This window comes from Alligator sinensis, unplaced genomic scaffold (genome assembly GCF_000455745.1).
Source record: "Alligator sinensis unplaced genomic scaffold, ASM45574v1 scaffold1469_1, whole genome shotgun sequence".
NCBI lineage: Eukaryota > Metazoa > Chordata > Crocodylia > Alligatoridae > Alligator > Alligator sinensis.
Window position 1 is genome coordinate 16,134 of NW_005842795.1, and position 15,158 is coordinate 31,291.

The 15,158-nt window shown below is 41.1% G+C and overlaps 1 pseudogene; it reads left to right on the forward strand.

Moving 5' to 3' along the window:
- LOC102376241 overlaps positions 1–15,158 on the forward strand; it is a 212,964-nt pseudogene that overhangs the window by 9,107 nt on the left and 188,699 nt on the right.

Genomic DNA, 15,158 nt, shown 5'->3' on the forward strand with positions numbered 1-15,158 from the left:
CCATTTCACAGACTTTTTTGTGTGAAAGTGCAGGTGTTATACTCTTTAGTGAGTTTCAGAGTAAGTCACTGAGGATATATATTTTATTTAACTTTCTGGATCAAATGGCTCCAGTGTGAAAAAGAAAGGGCAGAAGTTAAAAACAAAGCTTTGTTAATAATAGACTAGAGATAGGGTCAAACTGCAACAGTTAAATTGGAGTTGGGCTTTTGAACACTGCAAAAGTTCTGTTATGTTTGTTCCAGGGTTTTGTTTCAGGAAGATTTCTCACATGTATAATAAAATTACATTTATTTACACCCATGCATTAATAGGCAGATGTACTTTTCTTTGGAAGAGAAATATTAATCTAATTTTATTTATAATTTTTAAATAATTTTCTAGTTTTCTTCACAGTGGTGCTGTAAGACTTAATGTTTGGTAAATCTCTCTTCTACCTTTATTAAAGCTGCTATAGAACTGGAAATTACTATTGTTGTCATATTAATAACCATAAAAAAAATGGTGAGGACTTTAATAAAACCTTTTTCTTCTGTTTTCCTTTACTAAAGACTTTGTGCTTATTACTGGATTGTCTTCTAATACCAGAGAACACTCCTTCTGACTCCCCTTGTGAGCTCTGAAATAGTTTGCATTTGCCAACATCTGAGCCTTTGTTGGAGCACTCTCCTCCAAGATCAGGTGAGTGTCTGAATTCAGAGAAGGATATATGAATATGCCATCCACTTTCCACCTATGTACTTGTTGTGATTCTCATGTAACTTAGTGCATTCTGGGTTTTGTTTGAAACCGGAAATGATGAAATATTGTGAAAGCACTTGTTGTGAAGTACAGTAGATGCAAAATATGATGTCCTATCATGAATTTTAGACCAATTTTTAGATAAAAGTTGGTTCAGTTAAGTTTGAGGTAGACCTTAACATACATGTAAAACATACATTCTCGTTGACATGCAGCCCATGAACTGTTCAAGACTGCCTGCCTATCTCTAGTGTTGTGTACCGTATAAATGATAATAGAGACTAGCCATATTTCTTGAGTTTTTTCTTACCTGGAATTGGTTATCCCATAGAATTTAGTAAGTGGTGGATCAGAGAAATGAGAACAATAAAATTTCCTTCCCAAAGGACAATTTTTTTATTACTTTATTGACCCTAAAACAAAGAAATGTATTCCACGGGGGTAAAAAATTCCAGACACAGAAATAGAACCAGATGTCCCTCTCCAGGTATGATCTAGCATAATAAAGTAATAAGAGAAGCAGCATGGGTATGGATATTATTGTATGATTCTAGGAGGCTTGCAAGGCAGAATGTTGAAGTTCAAGTGACATTAATCACCAAAGCTGTTCTGTAATCACTAGAAATGCAGTACCAATGAGATGTGTTGCTATTATGAAACAGAATTTACAAATGTACATTGTGTTTATTGGACATCATTGAGTGATGACTGACATCGCAGGCAATTTGAGACTACCCCTCTAAAAATTCGTATTAATATTATATATACTTCATTTGCCACTTTCATGTGGAAGGATCCTAGTGAGCTTTCAGTCAGACCTGAAATGCAGCTATTCCTGAGGATGAGAGCAGCAGCCTTTCTGCATGAACACCACAATACAGGCATTATTTGAGATGGGAAATTAAAGATAATTCCTCCAATTGGCACTGAGGGAGTGTTAAAATGGGGAATGCACAGTTATTCAACTTACTGTTTGGACCATAATGACCACAAATAGAAAGAACTAACTTCCATTCTGAAAATAGGCATGTCAGCAATGCAACATGCTGCTGCACCAAGCTGAAGCATTGGGTTAGTAGCATCTTAGGAGGAATATTAAATCAGCAATTTTAAATCAGCAGTATTACTTTCAGAAGATCCTAGGTTTAACCTGGGTTGTCTTCTGTTTAAATACTAACTTTATCCGCCTTTCCTTAGTCTGATAATCTCATATCTGTATGTGGTTTGGGATACCATGTCCATAAGGGTGTAATACGGGGAACAAATGCTATTTTGTGCACAGTCAACAGATGAAACTAGGAAATATTTTGTTAGTGTTAGAGTGATGCTCAGGTATGTAGGTTGTAGCCGTGTTGGTCTAAGGACATAGGCAGACAAGGTTCCTTGGGTGAATTTGATATCTTTTATTAGACCAACCCAAATAGTTAGAGAATAACACATTTCTATGAATTTTCTAATTGTAGGACAACTTTGTTATTCCTAGTCCTTATGTGTGTATGCACGAGTAGAGAGATTGATAGGAAAAGAGTGCAGTGAAAGAATACCTTATGTACAAGACTGGGTGCAATTGTAGTCTATAGGTTTAGTGAACCATTTATACCAGTAGCGATACTTGGATGATGAACATTCTTGTGAAAAGAAAGAACTGAATGAGAAGATCAGGGGAGTTTTAATCATGTAGTAGGTAGGTATGTGTTGGTCTAAAGACTGCCCAGGGATGGGCACAGTAACTCACTGTCACAAGGTCTACAATTTCTTAGCCAAGGAATCTCTCCTCACACCTGTAGTTCATTAGTTATTTCATCTAAAGGTGACTTATTGATTAAGTATTGGCCAGATTGGGTCCAAAAGGCAATTCAGTCTGTCTAGGCTTCTCCTCAACATGTGTGCAGAGATGGAGCTAGAGCCATTGGTTTTCTGACCATTCCTTGACTGAAGTTACTATCCTTTTCCCCTGCATGTAGTCTCCTCTTTGGACAAATTCTTCCTTTCCTATTCTCAAAGTGTGTGTTTTTCCCACTGATATTGATTTGTGAATTTCATTTTATAGAGCCTTTCCTGATGGGTGTATTCAAGTTCATGAAGCATGGTCTAGGCACCCTACTCTTGTAATCTGTGTTATGAATAATGCCTGTCTTAAACACAGCCAGGTCATGATACCAGCACGTAGCAATCATAGCTGTCTGAATGGTAATGGGTGAGGATGTTTACAATAGATTTGGTATGTTTGAATCTTAGCTTAGGTTGGTAAATCGCGATGTCCTCTGTGGAAGTTAGTCAACTCTCCTCTGTGTCAAACTGCCATGAGATTGGGCTTGGGCCCTATATAGTTTCCCAGTATAACAAAATAGACCTGAAATGTTTGCTATCTTTTCACATTCCCCTAGAACTTCCATTTCTTTCTGCGCTCATCTTTCAACCATCCTCAAAGACTGTATAACAAAGTTAGTGACTTTCCCTCTGGCCCTTGAGGGCTGCATACAACTCCCCGTGGAATCCAAAAGTTCTGTTCCAAGCATTAGATAGAACAGATACTAGGGTACGATTTCTCCTCTTCTCTCCACGAGCTACTGAAATGAACTGTTGGTAGACTCCCTGTCCTACCTATATTTTTAAATAAATTTAGCTTTGGTATAAGCAGGCACAATTGCACTGTACTTGGTGGAGTTTATCAGAGCTGAATCTAAGCATAATATTTATCTATTCCAGATTGAACAGATCTATTTAGGAATCTGTTCATTATTTACTTGTCTGCTCAAATTGTCTGTTCAGTATCCACCTGGAGTCTCTTTTTAAAAAATTATTATTTTTGCATTCTCAAATTGGGCTAAAAGAAAACCCTCAAGGTTGACAAGGACTGAGATTGACAGAACTATGGCTCTTTGAACTCCCTGTTGTCCATTTAAATTTTAATGTTTCTATCATTTGTTCCTCAGTGTAAATTAACAGCCATGGCAGTGTGTTGGGTTTCTTTTCTGAAGTCAAGACTTTAAATTTAATTCAATAGCCTAGATTTACAGCTATTCTATATTTCACAAGGCAGAATCAATAATGTGACTGAAGTGAAGAAGATAAAAATTTATGGTATCTTGCAATTTAATGGTTGAAAAGATGCAATTGGAGAGATCATAAATTGTGAAGGAGTTTATGCTTCATTGCTCCTGATTCAGTGCTTGCTGTTAGAACTTGATTTGTGACTATTCACAAGGTGTGATTAATGGTGTGATCGATGCTTGCTTCAGTGCAGTAAAGCAGTTGTAATGCTCTTCATTAGAATAAATAAAATAAATTGACTGAAGCTTTATAAAAACTGTGTAACATTTAAAATCTAAAATGTCAATTTTTTTTCCTGTTACAATTTAGGTTTCTTCAGGCAGTTTCCACCTACATCACATCACTCATTGTCATTCTTTTTGGATATTATAGAAATCCATGTGGGTTTGGGTTAGCTTTATGTAAAGCTCACTGAAGAGGAAAAAAAAAAGAGAGAGGTTGAATAGGACTGACTGGAGCCAAGGATATGCTGGTGGCTGTGTTTTGCCATTCTGTAAATGTACATTTATTCTCCTTTAACATGTGCAAGTTCAAAGGAATCAAGGCATAAAATGACCCTTCCATACACAATTGTACTAAAAAACAATACAATTAATAATTTTCATTGTTTTTAGATAGGGTGGATGTACAATCTGCAGCATAGCAGAGACGATGAGGATAAAGGGGCATTTTTAGTCAGTTTTTTTGTTTAAGAATGTATATTGCATAACCCATAAAACAGGCAGAGGGATATAAAAAAACCAAAACAGCTATGAAAGGCAGTAAGATGCAATGATTTTGATATACTTATAAGAAGAACTGGGCTCCAGAAGATGCAAACAAGGAATAGGCAAACTAGGATGCCTTGTACATGCCATTTAAACCCCTCTCAATATATGCATCATTTTGATGTTTAAAAACTTCTCAGTTTAAACATGCTGTATAAAATCTGGGGATGATGAAGCCATATTGTGAAATTTTAGGGAAAATTCTAGAGTGGCTCAAATCCAGGGCTCCTCTCTCTATTTCAGTCCTGTTTGTTTGTGACAGTCCCATTGAGAGATGAACCTCTTAATTACCGGGAGAGATTCATGAGGTTTTCCCAGTTCTCCCTTGTTTTCACTGATCCCATGGATAAAAACTGTCTGTCTCTCAAACCCTTTGTTGTGACTCATTTTATGACCTCAGGTTTGCCACTGCTTGCAATAAGAGCTAGAAGTAAATATAAACATGCTGGTAAGAAAAGTGATGCTAGTTTTAAGAGAATCGTTTTCTTCGGCTATCCCTCAATACGAGGATGGTGTCTGCTGTGCAGGGGGAGGGGTATCCATTCAATACTCAACCCCATTGCAAGAGGAAGGCAGTCACAGATGGGAATCAAAATCACAGCAAGATAGATGGAGAAAAGGGTTGGGGTGATGACACAGCCCTGCTTGACACAAGTATGGATGGTAAATGGGTCTGTCTCTGATCCATTGGAAAGGACTATGGTGGTCATCACATCATGCAGCAGCCTGAGGACACTGATGAATACTCATAATACAGTGAACACAAAAGTTCCTGTAATTCATAGATCTTAATAAATGCCGGATCAGAAGCATCAGTGAGCCATGCACTTAGCCGGTTTGAATTGCACAGAAAATAAATTTGGAGAAACTTTCAGTATCTTTTGAGATGTGGCTACATTAGAGATAGAGTTTCTACTGTTGTGCCCACCTAGTTACAGTGTAGCTGTTGTAATCTCAATAAGAGTACCATATACTCTGCCATCTCAGGATAAGAGTTTATTGTACCTTTTACAAATAGGATCAAAATTCAAGTGTTAGCCATTAGGGCTGTGCAAAGCTTTGGTCGCTGATTCGATTCGGAGGAGATTCAGATTGATTCAGTGGCTGAATCTCCGAATCAGGAGACCCATTAATCTCTCCGAATCAAATTGGAAGCCTCTGAATCAATTCGGAGAGGTTCAATGATTCGTCCATAGATACAACTTTATATGGTTTTTCTACATACCTCGAGGTACCAGGCACAGCTTGTGAATCCTGAGATGGTGGGGCGGATGGAGCATCCCACAGGAGCACCGGGGTTTGAACCCCGTGCACTTGATGGCGGACCCAGAAGTGGACCAGAAGTGCTGCTGGGTCTGCCGCAGAGCGCGTGGGGGACCTCCAAACCCACCGGCTTGGTGACTGATGCCTTCTGGGTCTGGCAGGGGGCACCCAGGGTCCCCCTGTGGCTAATTGCTGAGCCAGAGGGTACGGGGGGGGTCCCCCACATGCTTGCTGGCGGACCCAGAAGTGGATCAGGTCTGCTGCCAAGCACATAGGGGACCACCCAGCATTCCCGTGGGATGCTCCATCCACCCCAGCATCTCAACATTCATGAGCTGCACCTAGTACCTTGAGGTATGTAGAAAAAACCCCATATAAAGCTGTGTCTATGGCCAAATTGCTGATTCTCTGAATCAGAATCTTATCAGGACAGTGATCTGAATCAGCAAATTGAATCACTGTCCCCCGAATCAGGCCAAATCCGAATTGAATACTGCCCACTTCCCACACCCCTATTAGCCATAGTTTAAATCTTTCTGGTGAAGAAGACACTCTCATCTCAGACATTTATCTTAGGGTGAAAACCCAGTAACCCACATAAATAGACAGCCTTTGTATGTAACCCCTGCATAGACACTTCATAACTGCAATTGCAGCCATGGGCAACTGGTGCCACCTTAGTCAGGGGGACACATGTCCCCCCAGCCACCAGTCAATGACTGGGGGGGGATCCCCCCCGTGGCCAATCTCACTGACCGGGGTAGGTGGTTCCCCCACAACAGATTTCACCAATGGGGCAATGGGGAGGGGGTTCCCCTGGTACTCTCACTCCTGTGCAACCCATACACGTCACCACTGACTACAGCCACTGGAAAATTGTTGTGTCTGAGTGGCTCCCACCATATGGTGTTTTAGCTTGTCAACAGTTGTACTTACTGGATCTGCTAGCCTTGCCTCTAATCATTTCCACCACTGCAGAAGGGCAAAAGCGTTGCTGAATGGAAAAGATATAGAGCAAGGTCCTTTCACAACGTCCCTGCTGCCCCAGACAGGGGAGGGCAGGATTGTCTGTTTTTCAACTAGCAGTTTTCCCTGAATGTATTTATGTCTCTGTCTTGGAGGCCTGTAATACCTATACGTTTCTGAGTAGGGAAAACATAGAAAAAACTGTCCTGAGTAGCCAGTAGACAGAGGTATAGTATAGGTATAGTATCGTGCTTGAGCAAAGAGATCTGTACAGTGAGGAGCTTCTTACATGACAGAGAAAGCAAACTGCCCTCTCAGATGGACTGCTGTCTTGGCATCTCAGACAACTACTCAACCATCAGTGTCCTGAGCCTTTCCTTTCCTGTTACTAAAGGCTTCTGTAGCAGTATATGTATGTACCAGTGTATTATTGTATCTACTGTAACACAACACATGAAGTCACCTTGGCTACTGAATAAACATTGTTTTCTTCTCTCCCAATTCCATAAAATTTGTCTTGAAAGAAGTGTATGAGAAATAGCAAGGGACCTTCCATAATCAATTATCATCTTATTTTACCTTAGGTGTTTGTACTACCACTCGCTCATCACCATAGTATCTGCGTACTTTCCACATAAAATCAATAGCAATAGAAAAGCCCTTAAGAGATTTCATGGAGTCTCTGGCACATCTCCCTTCAGGGGTATAATCTTTGTTTGGGGGAGGGGTTTTGGTGTTGATTTTTTTTAGCTTTGCTTAATTTCCTGTTATTACCTACATGCATGCACACACATACATGAATGCATGTACACACAGACATATGCACTCACGCACTATATTAATAGAATGCTGTCATTATATTGACGAGAGATATTTTTAACTGAGAGCTTTACCAGGAGAGTAGAGCTCTGTTTGTTCAAACACAGCATGCAGTAAGTTTCAATGCTAAGGAATTGTCTACATGGGAAAGATTTTGCAAAATAAGTCAGGGTGTGAACTTAAAATGCAATAGCCATTTCACACTCCTAAGTTTGGTGCCTATACTTTAAAAAGGGAGAGTTGTTCAAGGATTCAGAGAAGTTCAGAACTGTCAGAATTATGAGCAGTGGGGCCAGGAAAGGGAGAGAGGGGATGGGGGCCAGCCAGTAGGAAGTGTCAAAGGATTTTTACCTGAAATCCTGCCATTTTTCCAGAATGAGGCTGCACTGATGTGCCTACTTAAAGCCCTGAGTTGGATATATATGCCAAGTTGGCCCTTGTTTGGCTAACTTTTTTTTCTTTTATAATATATGTGGAGGAGAAGGAGCTGTCTACCTTTTATCTTATAGTCTAATGGTTGGAGCACTTGCCCAGAAACCCAGGACACGTTTATACATGCTCCAGGGATAGTGGAGACAGCACTTGAATTAGAGCAGCTCCAAGAGCTGCTCTAATTAAAGCACATCAGCGCCTTGAGTATCGGCATCCTCGTGCTTCAAAATGGCGGCAAGAGCGCTCGAACTAAGGCTTGTTTGATGAGCTTTAGTTCAAGCACCCCTGCTGCCATTTTGAAGTTCAGGGACACTGATACATGAGATTTGGGAGGAAGCTGGAGTGTGGTAATTACCATGCTCCAGGAGACTCGATTAATTGTCTGCTCCAATGCACTGTAATTACAGCACATCAGAGCAGCCTCCATGCTCATATACAGGCACCCCCAAGGTTCTAGACCATCATCTAGACCATGGGCTCCACAATTCAAAAAGGATGTGGAGAAGCTTGAGAGAGTCCAGAGAAGAGCCACACACATGATCAGAGGTCAGGGAAGCAGACCCTACGATGACAGGCTGAGAGCCCTGGGGCTCTTTAGCCTGAAAAAGCGCAGGCTCAGGGGTGATCTGATGGCCACCTACAAGTTTATCAAGGGTGACCACCAGCATCTGGGGGAATGTTTGTTCACCAGAGCGCCCCAAGGGATGACGAGGTCGAATGGTCACAAACTACTTCAAGATCGTTTCAGGCTGGACATAAGGAAGAACTTCTTTACTGTCCGAGCCCCCGAGGTCTGGAACAGCCTGCCACCGGAGGTGGTTCAAGCGCCTTCATTGAACACCTTCAAGATGAAACTGGATGCTTATCTTGCTGGGATCCTATGACCCCAGCTGACTTCCTGCCCTTTGGGCGGGGGGCTGGACTCGATGATCTTCCGAGGTCCCTTCCAGCCCTGATGTCTATGAAATCTATGAAATCAGCCATGAAGGCAGTTCAAACCCTCTTCCCTTATCTCCTAACCAACAAAATATTGACAAGGCTGAGCTTAGTGCACTTAACTTCCCTTCTGCTGAAGCTGTGCCACTGAGGAGCTGAGAGTAGAAAACTCACGGACCAGAAGGGGGTAAGCAAGAAGGATCATGACTCTGTAGCCTGGTGATGAAGGCAGTACCCTGAGAAAGAGGGGAAAGTCCTAGGTTCCAGCCCTTGTTCCTACTCTGTTTATTTATTTTACATCAAATGCCTATTAGATAAAATATATTAATAGTAAAAAACCCTGAAGATGTTTAGAGATTCAGAGAGGAAAGGCATTCTCATGTATTGGACTTGTTTTCCTTCCTGAGAAGCATTTTTTTTCTGTATAACCTCAACCTAGAAGCAAATTAATATTTGTCTTTGTGAAGAGAAGGGGAGCCAACAGGCACTGACCAGCCGGGGTGGGGTGTGGGACAGAGCTGTGAACAGCCCTGTGGTGGGGGGGCGTAGGAAAATGGGAAGGGTGGCTCCCAGCCCTGCGTGCACTGCTGGGCAAGCATGGGGGCAGGGGCGTATGCTCCCCAGATCTGTGTGCAGGGCGTGGGCAGGCTGCCGCTGCAGGCCTTGTCCTGGGCACCATACTTTGTTGCTACAGCACTGGTGGTAGCACTCAAATAGCACTGTTCATTAGAGGTTCTCAAAGACCTCAAAGTGCCACTATTTCCATTTTTAAGAGGGAGAAATGGAGAGGCAGAATGACCCACCCAATGCTATGCAGACCCTCATTTTTTTTCTTGTAGTCCTGAGTCCTGTTCACTGAACTCTGTTACTTTTCTTACCGATGGAGAAAGCACATCACTTTCTCAGGGTTATTCCCTTATGCTTCATTTAATAGGCAAGTTAGTGCAACATTACCTATGCTAGCAGTAACTAACATAAAATTTGTTGAAAAACTGTCATAACTGAATCAGCTCTTGTGGTTTTTATGGTGGCTGTTGCTGTTTAAGAGATGCCATTTATTTCTCTGCTGATGATGCAAGCTTGTGGTTTACAGCCAGAGTCTGTCTTTGTTTCCTAAGAGCTAGCACAGTTTCAGTCAAGTGCAGGTGTGGTTATTCATTAGGTTTTTGCAGTACCTGTTTGATATCCACAGCTTTCATGAGAGCTCCTACTATTGCAACCAGTATATGATCCTGCTGTTATCTTTTGATGAAGTGCTTCTTCCCTGAGAGAGCAAATGATTGTAGAACCATATTTTGTTTTGTAGGTTTTTTTCCAGATAGAACATAACAGGAGAACAAACATAACATTTGTACTTTAATTCTTTTTCCTATGAAGCCCATCTTCCATGGCTACGTTTTCAATGGCAGAGGCAGAGTCTGCCAGTCCTTGACACATAGGTAACCCAAAAGGGAATTATGTTTAGGGATGGACAAAGGCATTCACAAAGACATAGGGAGCATCCTGAGATGTATAAGCATGGTTATACTGCAGCGCACCATCAGAGCAACTTGAGTCTAGTTTTACCTCATTAGGTTGTACGTACCTCATTGGGTTGTAGTTATATGCACAAGGAAAACAACCAATCTAAGTAATCATTCTGATGTGAAGTGAGGTCTTTCAAGGAGTGGAGCCTGATGTCTTTCTAGAACAAAAAATGTAGAACATTTCTTTGACATAGCTTTCCTCCAGTAATTATTTAAAAATTCCTAAACACCCCTCAACTACTAACTCTCCACCCAGTGAGGTACAACAGTGAAAGAGAACAGAGACTCCTTTTACAATTTAACTCTTGAAAGGTATTTGGATGCCCTGGTGCAGTAAGTATACAGAGAGATGAAATAGGAGTTAAAAGGGGGAAAACTGGAGATGCTCCAAAAGAGTTCCTCTCCCCATAAATGTGCTTTTACACCTCCAAATATACTTCAATTGAATAAACAAGATATATAATTATGTATGGCACTTTAATATTGTTTCTGGTTTCAGAAATAACCTCTTACTGATCCTGGCAACAAGATATGCCTAGATGACCAAAACACAAGAGCTTTACAAGAAATAATGGCCACAAGCTAGCAGAGAGCAGATTTAGATTGGACATTAGGAAGAACTTCTTCACAGTTAGAGTGGCCAGGGTCTGGAACGGGCTCCCAAGGGAGGTGGTGCTCTCCCCTACCCTACTCTTTCCTGCTTATGCAGGGGGTCGGACTCGATGATCTATTGAGGTCCCTTCCAACCCTAACATCTATGAATCTATAAACTGTATATAACTCTGAAACTTCAGATATCTGAAGATGAAGTTCACAGTGTCCTTCATAGCTATAGTACCCTTGCTATGGCATGATACTTGATTCTGATCTCTCTGTGTGCAAAGGGTCAAAAAGGTGATGCCAGCATTCACTGAAAATGCTGGCAGGGGTAAACTCTGCACTTCATTTATCTTGGTGTTCTCTCAGGGCAATCTCTCAATCTCACAATAGACAAAAATGTGTAGTCATTTTAGGATGCTAGGATTAAAGATTATAGGGGCAAATGGAGGAAGGAAGTAAAGGAAATAAACCTCAATACGATAGCTGAGATGGTACATTTCAGAATAAAACATCATAATGTCTCTGTCATTGATCTGTGACACAGAATAATAGAATAGAGAGAAGGGGAAAAATCTATACCAATTCATTACTGTTTTCTATAGCCTAAGAAGCAGGTTATACTAGTCAGGTGGAGCACTGCACAGAGGTAGGTATTGCTGCTTCCGGCACTTGGATTAGCACTGCAGTGGGCCATGCAAACATACCCTATTATATTTACTAGTGATTTAGTTTTTAATTGTCCCATGTTGACAATTCCAGGGGGAGGAATTCTTCGGCCTAATATATCTCACTGCCAAGAACATTTTCTTAATATTCAATCTGTCCCTGCCTTAATTTGAACTCATTACTCCTAATTATATGCCTCTTTACCACACATGCTAATTTTTCTTTTTCCTTGGTGTCAACCTCTTTCAAAAAGCTGTGGAATTTGATCACGTCCTATATTAGTTGTTACTTAGATAACTTCTACATATCTCATCTTTCCTCATAAGTTAGCCTTATCAGGCCCCTGATTATCTTTGTTGCTTTTCTCTCCGCTAATTTTGGTATAACATCCCTTTCTGGTAATGCAGTGGTTGGAAGTGAACACAATAGTTCCAGGATAAGTGAACCAGAGAGAAGACTTTTGCCTCCCTGCACCAGACATGAGATATTTGAGTAGGATAGTTCACGTCATATCAATCAGATTAGTCAGTGCTTGTGTTATTCACATACAGCTTCAACCAACATCTGCTCAGCCCACTCCCCCACCCAGATTCCTAATAATTTATCTGTCCTTGATTCTGCACACCCTCCTGCTCAATATTGTCAAGTGAACAATGAGTTATAACATCTTGAGATGTACATATGGAAATCTACTAGAAAGACTGTCTTCCCCTCCCCGTTATCTCTTTTTGTCAGTTCTCTGTGTCTGTCTAATATCTACTGGTTTCTTCTAGATACCTCACAGTTCATTAGGGGTTGCTCAATTTATTAGGAACCAATCATGCATTCATACCTCCTTCCATCTGAAGTGCACTTTTAAATGTTAGACTACACACTAATCAAGTTGAACATGATAATGAGAACACGTTCACATTGTTAAGGTAAATGACCCAATGCACTCATAGTGAAGACATATTTGAACTACAATTTGTGCTTTGCATTGCAATATTGAACATTCTGGGGACTCCGAGTGCATTGTTTTGTGGCTGCCTTCAAATGTGTGATTATCATTACACTGCTGGTAGAATATTGGCTGTTTCATTGCTGCTTTGTGATACATTTCTAGGTGCCATTAGGTGGGGAGGATTTTATGGTAAATTTGTGTTTTAAATTGGATTATAAAGGCATGAAAGATACCTTTAGCCACTTTTACATCTATGTACAAGAACAAACACTGCACTACTGAATGGCATCATCATTTGAGATCAGATGTCATTGGTCTGCACCTGTGGAAGTAAGCAGGTGTTATTTTCATTGCAAACAGAATTGGGCCCCAGGGCTGTGGTGCAGGTGATGTTACAAAACAAAAGGGTGAGAAATTAAATCTTTTGTTTGGAGAGAGAGAGTTAGTTGTCAAAGATTTCTTTTTGCATTTTGAATGGGACATATCCTGTCCAGAGCAGTAGAGAAATTCCAGAGGTAGGTATTTCAAATTCAAGTGAAATCCTAAAATCAATTTGTAGTAGATGAGGAATTTTGTGCTGGGACAGTCGCACATGAAAAAAAATGAGCTTTTTAGGTTAGTAATGGGCTTGGTCCTGCAGCTAATGGATTGTTTATGTGAGCTAAAGAGACACAATTAGGCCTAAGGTCTGAAATCTTGTGCCAGAAAGCGCTGGCTATGTTTGCAGGGCAAAATGAAGTTGTGATTGTAGCAGGTGCAGGCATACCTGTGAAGGCATAGAGAGTAGGGCCTTTAACGAAGACTAGCAACCTGCGTGCATAACCAAGCTCCCTGGAGGGTTTGCTGTTTGGTGTCTAGCACATGTGAAAGCCCATGCTTCTGTATGTTTACTGGTGTTACCTGTGCTAGATAGATTAATTTTATAAGGTATGCTACTATCACACCTTCATTTTGCCTTATTTAGAGGCATCCTGAGAGTCAGAGAACTTACTTAGCTTGCTCTGTGCCTAAGGGGCAGTTTATTATGGAACATTTTTCACCTAGGACAATCCCAGGTGAACCCTTGACAGAAGCTGATAGTTTTAGGGTGTCTATACATGTGCTCCAGGGTTGGGGGGAGGGGGGGAGGCACTTTAATTAGAGCTGCTGTCAGAGTCAATTCAATTAAAGTGCCCGCAGTGTCAAGTATATTCAGTGTCCTGCCCTTCAAAATGACATCAGGGGCGCTTTAACTAAACCTCGTTCGACAAACTTTAATCAAAGTTTGTCGACTGAGCTTTAGTTAAAGTGCCCCTGCCACCATTTTGAAACATGGGGACGCTGAATACACCTGATGTGGAAGCTGCTGGAGCGTGCTACTTAGCACACTCAGCAGACTCACAGCAGATTCAATTAATCTAGTCTGTTCCAATGCATGCTAATTAGCACGTGTCAGAGCAGAGGATTGTCATGTGTATAAGCACCCTTAGTATCAGTAAATTCTAGTTGCCCCCTTAGCAGCGTGCAGTATTTCTAAACAACGTAGAAAGGTGTGAATTAGCACTCACCCGTCTTTCTGTGACAGCTGCCAGAAGATGTGGGCAACACATCCCCTTATTTTAATCTTTAAAAAGTTTCAGTTCCAATCACTTAGCAATCCATATCTATGAGCTTTTGGCTGTCATTGCCTGTATTAGAAATTCTTATTTACGAGGGCAATTGTTTGTTCAAAATAGCATAAAGCTGAGATGTAGTTCCAAGCCATTTTTTGTTTTATTTATATTTTTTCATTTGATTAAAATGTAAATGCTAAAATTTAACAATTAGCAAAAAGTTCACATCCACCTTGAACACTGCAGACAAAATTCAGGCCTGACTTATCAGTACATTGCAGGGTAAGAGAGAAGATGGTGGAAGAAGGAACAAGAAAGGAGACTCTATTGTTAGTTTCTCTCTCAAACAGAATAATGAAAATTAGGGTTGGAAAGGACCTCAGGAGGTCATGTAGTCTAACCTCCTACTCAAAGCAGGACCATCTCCAACTACATCAACCTAGCCAAGGCTTTGTCTAGCTGGGTCTTAAAAACTTCCAAGAAGTCCACAGCCTCTCTGAGTAACCTGTTCCAGTACTTTACTATCCTCCTAGTGAGAGAGTTTTTCCTAATGTCTAACCTAAACTTCCCCTGCTGCAACTTGAGACTATTGCTCCTTGTTCTGTCATCTGCCACCACTGAGAACAGTTTAGCCCCCCTTCAGGTAGTTGAAGGCAGCTATTAAAGCCCTCTCAGTCTTCTCTTCTCTAGACTAAATAAGCCCAGTTCCGTCACCCTCTCCTTAGAAGTCCTGTGCCCCAGTCCCTGAACCATTTTTGTTGCCCTCTGCTGGACTCTCTCCAACTTCTCCAACTTTCTGTAGTGGGGAGACCAGAACTGAACACAGTACTCTAGATGTGGCCTGAACGAGGGA